This window comes from Puma concolor, chromosome B3 (genome assembly GCF_028749965.1).
Source record: "Puma concolor isolate L17-30 chromosome B3, mPumCon1.1.hap2, whole genome shotgun sequence".
In the NCBI taxonomy this organism is placed as follows: Eukaryota; Metazoa; Chordata; class Mammalia; order Carnivora; family Felidae; genus Puma; species Puma concolor.
Window position 1 is genome coordinate 122,023,117 of NC_141672.1, and position 12,002 is coordinate 122,035,118.

At 34.5% G+C, this 12,002-nt stretch overlaps 1 protein-coding gene and 1 pseudogene across 1 annotated transcript in view; both read left to right on the forward strand.

Moving 5' to 3' along the window:
* Positions 1-5,555, forward strand: part of LOC112855014 (SIN3-HDAC complex-associated factor pseudogene) — a 58,871-nt pseudogene extending 53,316 nt beyond the window's left edge.
* The window catches only part of OCA2 (OCA2 melanosomal transmembrane protein), a 559,846-nt gene that overhangs the window by 524,722 nt on the left and 23,122 nt on the right, over positions 1-12,002 (forward strand). The window lies entirely within an intron of this gene.

Genomic DNA, 12,002 nt, shown 5'->3' on the forward strand with positions numbered 1-12,002 from the left:
AAGAATTCCCTCTGAAGGGCACCTAGAAACAACAAGGGACAGCACTGAAGCATGTAGAAGAGGCAGAAATCTGGTCTTACTAAGGAGCACTCCATGGTCAGGAAAGATCTCAAAAGTATGAATTTCTTTCCCAAGGAGCAAGATATGAGCTACACATCAGGCACCCCATCCCTTAGATCCTGCATAGGAGAGATGAGTCCCCAAAATACCTGTTTTTGAAAACCAACAGAGAGTACATCCAGAAAAACTACAGAGCTGTGGGGAAAGGAAAACCCAGCCTTAAAGGGCTCACATGCAAACACACTTGACCCAGAAACCAGCATAAAGACACCAGATGGAAACGTGCATAGACCATAGGTGAAGGGGACCTACTTATTGGAGCACCTGCCAGAGAGGCAGGAAGCAGCTTGGCCTCACCCCAGGGACTATGACACTGACAGCAGACACTTTTTCCTAATGTGTTCTGCTATGCTGATCTCAGCACTAGAGGGATCCATATTGGAGTCATGCCTATAGACTGCTCATGTCAAGAGACAGAACCTGTGGGAACCCCACACAACACTGTACCTCAGTAGGGCCTCATAGCTTACAGGAAGATAAATCCACCCACCAACATGCCCACTACATGTGCTTCTGAGCCTTACAACCAACTGTGCCAGGGACCAGCCCTGCCCACTAGTATACCTGCAACAGTCATGGACTATCATTCATATTATAGGGATCCAAGATAGAGAAGAGAGAGTGAAAGGGACAGAAAAACTTATTTGAAGAAATAATAGCTGAAAACTTACCTAACCTGGGGAAGGAAAGAGTCAGCCATATCAAGGAAGCACAGAGTCACGAACAAGATGTACCCAAAGAAATCCAAACACATTATAATTAAAATTGCAAAAATTAAACATAAAGAAAGAATGTTAAAAGCAGCAAGAGAAAAACAATTAGTTACATATAAAGGAACCACCTTAAGACGGTGAGCTAATTTTTCAGTAAAAGTTTTACAGGCGAAAAGGGAATGACATGATATTTTCTAAGTGCTGAAAGGAAAAAAAAAAAACTTACAAGCAGGAATACTCTACCCATTCAGAGTTGTAGGGGAGATAAAGAGTTTCCCAGATAATCAAAAATGAAAGGAGTTCACCACCACTAACCTAGATTTACAAGAAATATTGAGGGGATTTCTTTAAGCAGAAAAAGAAAGGGCATAAATAGAAATAAGAAAATGTATGATTTTGTGCTGTACTGTTAAAGGCAAACATATACTAGAGGTAGTGAATTAAACAATTATACAACCAGGGGCATCTGGATGGCTCAGTTGGATAAGTATCTGACTCTTGGTTTTAGTTCAGGTCATGATCTCATTGTTCATGAGTTCAAGCCTCACATCAGGCTCTGCACTGACAGTGTGGAACCTGCTTGGGATTCTCTCTCTCCCTCTCCCTCCTTCTCCCCCACTTTTTCTCTCTCTCTCTCTCAAAATAAACAAATACACTTTTAAAAACACTTATAAAACTAGTATTTTGTTAAAAGAAAAAAGTAGTAAAATCAACTACATCTATGATAATTAAGGAATACACAAATTAAAAAAAAATGTAAAATATGACATAAAAACAAAATGTGGGGGGAAGTAAAACTATGGTACTTTTAGAATTCATTTGAACTTAAATAATCACCAACTAAAAATATACTGCCAAATACATAAGTTATTATATATGAAGCTCATGATAACCACAAAGCTAACACGTATAATAGATACCCAAAAAATAAACAGAAAAGAATACAAACTTAACACTGAAGAAAGTCATCATATCATAGGGAAGAGAGAGAGAAAGAAGAATGGAGCATAGAAGAGAGCCACAAAAGCCACCAGAAAACAATTAACAAAATGGCAAAAAGTGCATAACTATCAATAATTATTTTAAATGTAAGTGGACTAAATTCTCCAATCAAAATACATAGGATTTCTGAATGGATTAAAAAAAAAAGACCCATATATATGCCACCTACAAAAGACTCACTTCAGAAATAAGACAAACACAGTCTGAAAGTGAGGGGATAGAAACAGATATTCCATGCAAGTATAAATGAAAAGAAAGCTGAGGTAGCAATACTTATATCAGACAAAATAGACTTTAAAACAAAGGCTGCAACAGGAGGCAAAGAAGGGCATTACATAATGATAAGTGGTTCAATCCAACTAGAAGATAGAACACTTGTAAATAATTATGCACCCAAAATAGGATCAAACTTAAAATATAAAGCAAATATTAATAGACACAAAAGGAGAATTTGATAGGGATATAATACTAATAGGGGCCTTTAGTACTCCATTTACATAAATGGATAAATCATCAAAACAGAAAACTAATAAGAAATCAGTTGCTTTGAATGACATATTAGATGGGTCCGATGGAGTTAATACATATATAGAGAACATTCCATCCAAAAAATAGCAGAATACAAGTTCTTTGCAAGTGCACATGGAACATTTTCCAGGATGTATCAAGTGTTAGGCCACAACACAAGTATCGATAAATTTAAGAAAAATAAAATAATATTATTAAGCAACTTTTCTATGAAACTAGAAATCAATTATAAGAAGAAAAGTGAAAAAACACAAACAGGTAGACTATAGCGACATGCTACTAAAGAACCAATGGGTCAATGAAGAAATAAAAGTGGAACTCAAATAATACCTAGAGACAAATGAAAATGAAAACACAATATTCCAAAGTCTTAGGGATGCAGTAAAAGCAGTTCTATGAGGGAAATTTATAATGATATGTCTACATCAAGACATAAGAAAAACACCAAATAAATAATCTAACTTTCCACCTATAGGAACTAGAAAAAGAACAAAGAAAGCCCCAAATTAGTAGAAGACAGGAAATAATAAAGATCAGAGCAGAAATAAATGAAATAGAGAATTAAAAACCAGTAGAAAAGATCAATGAAACTAAGAGCTGGTTCTTTGAAAAGAACCATTTTCTTTGAAAAATGATAAACCTTTATTTAGCTGGACTCATCAAGAAAAGAGAGACCAAAGTGGTAAATTCAGAAATAAAAGAGAAGTTACAATTTCTACCACCTAAATACAAGAGATTATAAGAGACTACTATGAAATAGAATACATCAACAAATTGCACAACCTAGAAGACATAGACAGATTCCTAGAAACATATAGCCTTCCTGTGATTTCTTTGAATCATAAAGAAATAGAAAATCTGAAAAGATTACTTGTAATGAAATTGAATCAATAATAAAACTCTCAACAAAAGTCTAGGATCAGTTGGCTTCACAGGCAAATTATACCAAACATTTAAAGAGTTCATACATCCTTTTCCAACGATTTCAAAAAATTGGAAGGGAAGGAATTCTTCTAGACTCATTCTATGAGATAAAAATTACCCTGATACCTAAACCAGACAAAGACGCTACCAAAAAAGAAAATTACTGACCAATATCCCTGATGAAATCCTCAACAAAATGTGAGATTAAAAGAATCATTCACAATGGTCAAGTGGAATTTATTCTAAGGATGCAAAGATGGTTCAGTATCCACAAATCAACATGACACACCATAGTAACAAAATGAGGGATAAACAAAATGAAGGATAAAAATCATATAATCATCTCAATAGATGCAGAAAAAGCATGTGACCAAATTCAACATACATTTATAATAAAAACTATCAACCAAATGGTTGTATAGGGAATGTATCTCAACATAATAAAGGCCATATATGACAAACTGACAGCTAACATGTTGAATGGAGAAGGGCTTAAAACTTTTCCTCTAAGATCACAAACACGATAAGGATGCCCACTCTTCAGCATCTTTATTCAACATCACACTGGAAGTTCTTGCCACAGTAACTAGGCAAGGAAAATAAAGGCATACAACTTGGTAAGGAAGAAGTAAAACTGTTACTATTTGAAGATAACATGATGTTATGTGTAAAAAATCCTACAGTTTCTACCAAAAAAGTTTTAGAACTAGAAAATAAATCAATAAATTTGTAGGATACAAAATAAATACACAGAAATCTGTTGTATTTCTATATACTAATAATGCACTGTCAGAAAGAGAAATTAAGAGACCAACTCCATTAATAATTGCATCAAAAAATAAAATATCTTGGAATAAAATTAACCAAGTAGGTAAGATACCTGTACTTTGAAAAGTATAAGACATTGATGAAAGAAATTGAACATGACACAAATAAATGGAAAGATATACTGTGGTCATGGATTAGAAGAACTAATATTGTTAAAAATGTCCGTCCTACCCAAAGAGATCTATAGATTCAGTAGATCTATCAAAATACCAATGGCTTTTCTCACAATATTAGATAAAATAACCCCCTAGACAAGGTAATTGTGGAGGAGGGAGCGATTGGAGGTGGGGGAGTTGGCTTGGCATGCACTCCACACCTTGGGAATATTATTGCATGTGGAATGGCTGCTTTTGGAAGAACAAGATATTTTGGATATTTCCCATGCTGCACATGTCACAGATCTATTGCATTCTTTTTTTTTTAATTTATTTATTTATATTCAAGTTAGTTAACGTACCGTGTAGTATTGGTTTCAGGAGTAGAACCCAGCGATTCATCATTTACATATAACTGCATTCTTTTTAATGGCTGAAACCGTATTCTGTAGTATGAAGACATCATACTTAACCAGTCTAAGAATCCATGGACATTTAGGATGCTTCCAGTATCTTGTGTACTTTTTTAAAAAAGACTATTGCCCAGAAGAAAACATATATGGCTTTCACAAGCCAACAATGTACCAAAGTAGAGAGAGGACTGCAGTATTTGCAGAACTAAGTCCTCTAGTTCTTCATTCACTGACAGTAAATGCTATGAAAAGGACTTCCAGCATTGTTTTGGGTTACATGAGCCTCCTTCAGGACACATCTGTAATGCCTTTGTCTTGCTTGTGAAAAGATGGAAGAAATTGCCAGCAGGATCAAAACAAACAAACAAAACCAACCAACCAACCAAACAAACAAACAAACCTGGAATCCTAGTAGATGCAAGGGCAGGACCCAATCTAAACACCACATTGAAACCAAAGAAAGTGAAAACTCTATCTGGAAAAGGATAAAAAGCACCCAGGTCAGTAAACCACAGAGGGAATTTAAACGTTACAATTCTGATGCTCACAGTACCACCTCAAGTGCCTTCCCAGCTCACTCTCCTTGTTATAGTAACCAGTCAGGTGATAGCTCAGATACAGAGATGGCCTCTGGCTTTAACAGATGCCAGTTTTTTTTTTTTTCTTTTTTAGACCTCACATACTGGAAAAGACAGAAAATATGTTGTGGGGTTATCCATAAAGGCCGTTTTGGGCAAGTCCTCATTGACACACATCTATTCAAGTCTTGCTGCAGCAATAAGAAAGCAGCTCCTGATAAGCTGGAGGAGCAGAGGCCAGAGCCTTTGCCCATCTCCATTCAGGAGTGGTTATTGGGGTTTAGGTATAAGGGGAACAAAGGAGGATTTAAATTTTGGAAAGAAAAGAAAGCAACAAAACCCTCTTCTTTTTAACTTGGATAACTGCTATTCTGCCAAAAGACAATTTCTAGAATAGTTTTGGATGGGTTGTTATTTGTCCTCCAGTTCCACAAAATCTGAAGCCAGTGTCTAGCTTACTAAAAGAAAAAAAAAAGTGTACATAATATTTAAGATGCCGAGTATTTCATAGGAAAGATTAATGTTGCTGTAAAGTGCTATTTAAGTCTTTTTTTTAAAATCCCCTTCTAATGAATGAAACAAGGGGAATATCAAGGGACAGAGATGGGATTTGTTGTATGATAAATGTATGTAGTTTTAGTTTTTCTATATTGAGAAGCAGTGGTTGGGGCATTTTAAGATGGCTGGCTATACTTGTTTTCCTTCATGACAATAAATTTGTCATAAATCAGTAACATGGACTTGCCCCTAGAGGTAGTTGTTAATAATTTTGAAATAAGGTCTTACCAAGGTTCTGATGATTCAAACCTGTACTACTGAATATTAAGCAGAACAGACTAAGCTCTCCAGTGCAGATACCTTGAAGAAGTAATTTCTAAATATACAGAGAGGTAACTTTACTATATATGTTGCATCCTGTGTCACCACACTCCATATTGATATTTGATAAAGATTTTAATCCATATTGAAACTTCTAAAGAAGAATCAAAGCTCCTCTGGGGAAATTTCAAGTTTTAGGATGAGCAATCCTAAATGAATACTACCAAAGCATTACCACATGGTACAGATCACATTCTATTAAAAATGTTAAATTATCTGAAAAAATGTGCAAATTGTCAGGCTGGCACACAGAAAAATGTTAATGTTTCTTGGGGTACATTTCTTAGAAGGCTTGCCTAGTATGTAAATAATTGACTTTCGTTTGTGCTACATGACTTGATTGAAAATCTGCATGATTCAGTTTTAGTTCTGGATTACTTCAGTTGACCTTTGTGAAGGTTTTATCTGTGTAGAGTGGTTGTTTGACTTGTTTTAACCTATTAGGGTTTGGGGTATTTTTCACTCTATATTAAAGTAAAATTCTACTGAAAGAAAAAAAAAGAAAAAAAGCCCTAAAATTTGAATGGAACCACAAAAGATCCCAAATATCCAAAGCAATTTTGAGAAAGAACAAAGCTGAAGGTATCACACTCCTGGATTTCAAACTATAATACAAAGCTATAGTACTCAAAATGGTGTTGTACTGGCACAAAAACAGACACATAGATATATGGAACAGAATAGATAGCCCAGAAATAAAACAACATTTATATGGTCAGTTAACGTAAAACAAAGAAGGCAAAAATATACAATGGGGGAAAGACAGTGTTTTCAATAAATTGTGCATGGAAAACTGGACAACTACATACAAAATAATGAAACCCTTTCTTATACCATTTACTAAAAAAACTTCAAAATTAATTAAAGACTTAAATGTAAGACCTGAAGCCACAAAACTTCTAGAAGAAAACATAGTAAGATTTTGGACATCAATCTCAGCAATATTTTTTGGATTTGTCTTCTCAACCAAGGAAAAATAAATAAATAAATATGACTAAACCAAACTAAAAGCTTTTGCACAGTGAAGGAAACCATCAACAAAATGAAAAGTCAATCTAGGGAATGTGAGAAGATATTCACAAATGATTTATCCAATAAGGTGTTAACATCCAAAATATGTAAAGAATTCATACAACTCAACATAAAACAATCTGATTAAAAAAATTGCTGAGGACCTGAAAAGACATTTTTTCAGTGAAGACATAAAGATGGCTAACAGACAAATGAAAAGATGCTTAACATCACTAATTATCAGGGAAATGCAAATCAAAACCAAAGTGAGATATCAATTCACACCTGTCAGGATGGTATCAAAAAAGCAAGAAACAGTGTCAGTGAGGATGTGCACTGTTGGTGGGAATGTAATTTGTTGCAGCTACTGTGGAAAAGTATGAAGTATGTTTCAGTCACTGGGGAAAAGTATGAAGTTTCCTCCAAAAATTATGAATAGAACTACCATATAATCTAGCAATTCCACTTCTGGCTATTTATCTGAACTCAATGAAAACATTAATTCAAAAAGACCTATGCATGCTTATATTCATCACAGCATTATTTAAAATAGTCAAGATATGGAAGCAGCCTAAATTTCTGTTGATAGATGAATGGATAAAGAAGATGTGAGATATGATTATTATATTATTTATATATTATTATATATCATATCAATATTATATTAAATATTCTATATATAAAATATTCCATGGAGTATTACTCAGCCATTAAAAAGAATGAAATATTGCCATTTGCACCAACATGGATGGACCTAGAGGTCATTATGTTAAGTGAAGTAAGTCAGACAAAGACAAAAACTATATTATTTCACTTATATGTGGAATATAAAAAGAAAACAAAGCACAAACAGACTCATGGATATAGAGAACAAATGGATGGTTGCCAGAGCGGAGGGACATCGGGGGATGAATAAACTAGGTGAAGTGAATTAAGATGTATAATCTCCTACTTATAAAATAAATTAAGACACTAGAATATAATGTATAGCATTGGGAATTATAGCAACTTTGTATAGTGAACAGATGGTAACTAGACTTATTGTGGTGACCATTGTGTAATGTATATGAATATCAAATCACAACCTACAATGTTTATTGAAAACAAGCTCTTGGGGGACTTTGCTTAGATAAATGTGATTAAATTAAAAAGTAAGGAAATGGTAGCAACAATCAAAACATAATTGAAGAAAATATACCTGGATATTAAAACACACACACACACACACACACACACACACACACACACACACACAGAGAAACTGATTTTGGAATGTACATCAAAATATGCTCACGATGTCTCAGATAAAATTAACTATGACACAGCCTGTCAGTAATTTTAATAACCAGGATAAAGAAAGATAACACTTTGGAGCACCTGCGTGGCTCAATCAGTTAAGCATCTGACTCTTGATTTTGGCTCAGGTCATGATCTTATGATTGAGCCCTGTGTAGGGCTTTGTGAACAGCATGGAGCCTGCTTAAAATTTTCTCTCTGTCTCTCCCTCTGACCTTCCCCAACACGCACACACACGTTCTCTCTCTCTCTCTCTCTGTCTCTCTCTCTCTCAGAAAAAAAAGAAAGATAATATTTCTACAAGAACACAAGAAACTTATGCACAAAAATAGAAACAAAATTAAGAGACCTCCAACTCCTATTACTAAATGCCCAATAACAAAGTTTGGATATGAAATGGCTATGATCCAAGGGTTTTAATCTCAAGTCCAATCAAGTTCCATCTATCCACTGAAGTTACAGAAACCTTTCTGTGTCTCTGTTCCTAACCATCTGTGTGATCTTGGGTAGTTACTTAACCTCTCTGTGCCTTAGTCTTGTTATCTTTACAAGTAGAGAATAGTACTACCTACCTCAGTATTTTGTGAGAATTAGCTGAGCTAATGCATATAAATCTTGATGCCTGATATGTTATCACTCATGGATATCATCTGCTGTTATAATTGTCAGATTGTCCTCCTTTTCATCATCATCAGTGTATTAGGTGAGTCACAATTCAGGAACAACACCACTGCTAACATTTCCTGAAAGTGATTATTGAAATATGTATTCCATAAAGAAGCACTTAAGTTATGCAATTTGTGGTAAGAAAGTGATTAATAATAAATATTAAGATAAATTAAACACACACTTATAGAAATAAGATAATTAATGTTTATAAATAGACTATTAAATCAAACTGAATTACATAACTAAAATGTATCTAAACAGAAAATATACATTATAAGTAGTAAGAATTTAAGAAATATAACTTTAATATATAATCCCATATTGAATTAATGAAGACAACAGAATGTGTTGAGGTGTTATTGAAAGATTTTAAAACTTTCCATTTTCTTTGTCTTGCATAGGAGGGTCAAAGGATAGTGGTTAATTTATCTTTTTTATTTAAGGTATATGGACTTATCTTTATATTATTAAACACTTAAATGTAATTATGAGTGGAATTTAATTTTTAATTTTTTTTAAAGTTTATTTTGAGAGAGAGAGAGGGAGAGAGAATGAGTGGTGGAGGGGCAGAAAGAGAGGGAGAGAGAGAGAATCTTGAGCAGGCTCCAGACAACATGGAACCCCAGGCAGGGCTTGATCTCACCACGAAATGTGAGATCATGACTGGAGCTGAAATCAAGAGTCAGCTTAACTGACTGAGCCACCCAGGCACCCTGGAATTTAATTTTTAAATCAGTATATTGCTAAAGACAAATCAACAAAATTTATATAGAGAACAGTATAATAAAAAAAGAAAGGAAACACAAAATTAAACACATGAAACATAAACCAACATTATATAAAGAAAGCCAAATATAGCATTAAAAGTGAAGAATCAAGGGGTGCCTGGGTGGCTCTATCTGTTAAGCATCTGACTCTTGATCAGGTCATGATCTCATGGTTGTGATATTGAGCCCCATGTGCTCTCCACTGAGCATGGGGCCTACTTAAGATTATCTGTCTCCCTCTGTCCCTCCACTCACTCATGCATTCTCTCTCTCTCTCTCTCTCTCTCAAAAAAAGTGAAGAATCAAAAATAGAGAATAAAATCATATTGTAGCTGGCTTCTGCTTTAAAAACAGAGATCAGGGTAATATAGAAAAGATAAAAATAAAGCTGAATAAAGGAAGTCTGGCTAATACAATTGAAAAGATAATAAAGATAGAAACATGTGTAACATAAAATATACAAGTCTTATTTAAAATTTCAGTGGGGGGGCGCCTGGGTGGCGCAGTCGGTTAAGCGTCCGACTTCAGCCAAGTCATGATCTCGCAGTCAGTGAGTTCGAGCCCCGCGTCAGGCTCTGGGCTGATGGCTCAGAACCTGGAGCCTGTTTCCGATTCTGTGTCTCCCTCTCTCTGCCCCTCCCCCGTTCATGCTCTGTCTCTCTCTGTCCCAAAAATAAAATAAACGTTGAAAAAAAATTAAAAAAAAAAAAAAACGAAGAAAAAAAAATAAAATTTCAGTGGGATAGAGTCATATAATAGGTTTTACCTGCCAAAAATTATAGCATCAAAATGTACAAAATAACTTCAGTCAGAAATAAAAGAAGAAATTAACATAAAATTCATTGGTAATGTAAGACTTTCAGGTGATACTATCCATTTCTAAGAAATGAAATATTAGGTATATGGTTCTCTTTATTTTCTACGGAAAATATGCTTCCTTTTCAAGTGTCCATAAACAGCTACAAAAATTTATTGTATTTTAAGCCATGAAAACAACCTCAAAGATTTAATAACTGAATGCTTACAAACCATAGTCTCTGACCACAATGAAATATTTGCATTGCATTGTAAATTAAAAATAAGAGGAAAAAGTGATCCATTTTACAAAAGATAAATCAAAAGAAGTAATATAATAATAATAATAATAATAATAATAATAATATTGATAAAGAGTAATTGTATTAATAGAATTTTTGGTAGTAGTAACAAAACATTGATAATTTTTTTAAATATGAAATTTATTGTCAAATTGGTTTCCATAACACCCAGTATTCATCCCAACAGATGCCCTCCTCAATACCCATCACCCACCCTCCCCTCCCTCCCACCCCCCATAAACCCTCAGTTTGTTATCAGTTTTTAAAAGTCTCTTATGTTTTGGCTCCCTCCCTCTCTAACATCTTTTTTTTTCTTCTCCTCCCCGGTGGTCTTCTGTTAAGTTTCTCAGGATCCACATAAGAGTGAAAACATATGGTATCCGTCTTTCTCTGTATGAATTATTTCACTTAGCATAACATTCTCCAGTTCCATCCACATTGCAACAAAAGGTCATATTTCATTCTTTCTCATTGCCAACTAGAATTCCATTGTGTATATAAACCACAACTTTATCCATTCATCAGTTGATGGACATTTAGGCTCTTTCCATAATTTGGCTATTGTTGAAAGTGCTGCTATAAACATTGGGGTACAAGTGCCCCTATGCATCAGCACGCCTGTATTCCTTGGGTAAATTCTTTTTTTTTTTTTTTTTTTTTTTATTTATATATGAAATTTATTGTCAAATTGGTTTCCATACAACACCCAGTGCTCATCCCAAAAGGTGCCCTCCTCAGTACCCATCACCCACCCTCTCCTCCCTCCCACCCCCCATCAACCCTTAGTTTGTTCTCAGTTCTCAACAGTCTCTTATGCTTTGGCTCTCTCCCACTCTAACCTCTTTTTTTTTTTTTTTTTTTTTGTTCCCCTCCCCCATGGGTTTCTCTTAAGTTTCTCAGGATCCACATAAGAGTGAAACCATATGGTATCTGTCTTTCTCTGTATGGCTTATTTCACTTAGCATCACACTCTCCAGTTCCATCCACGTTGCTACAAAAGGCCATATTTCATTTTTTCTCATTGCCACGTAGTACTCCATTGTGTATATAAACCACAATTTCTTTATCCATTCATCAGTTGA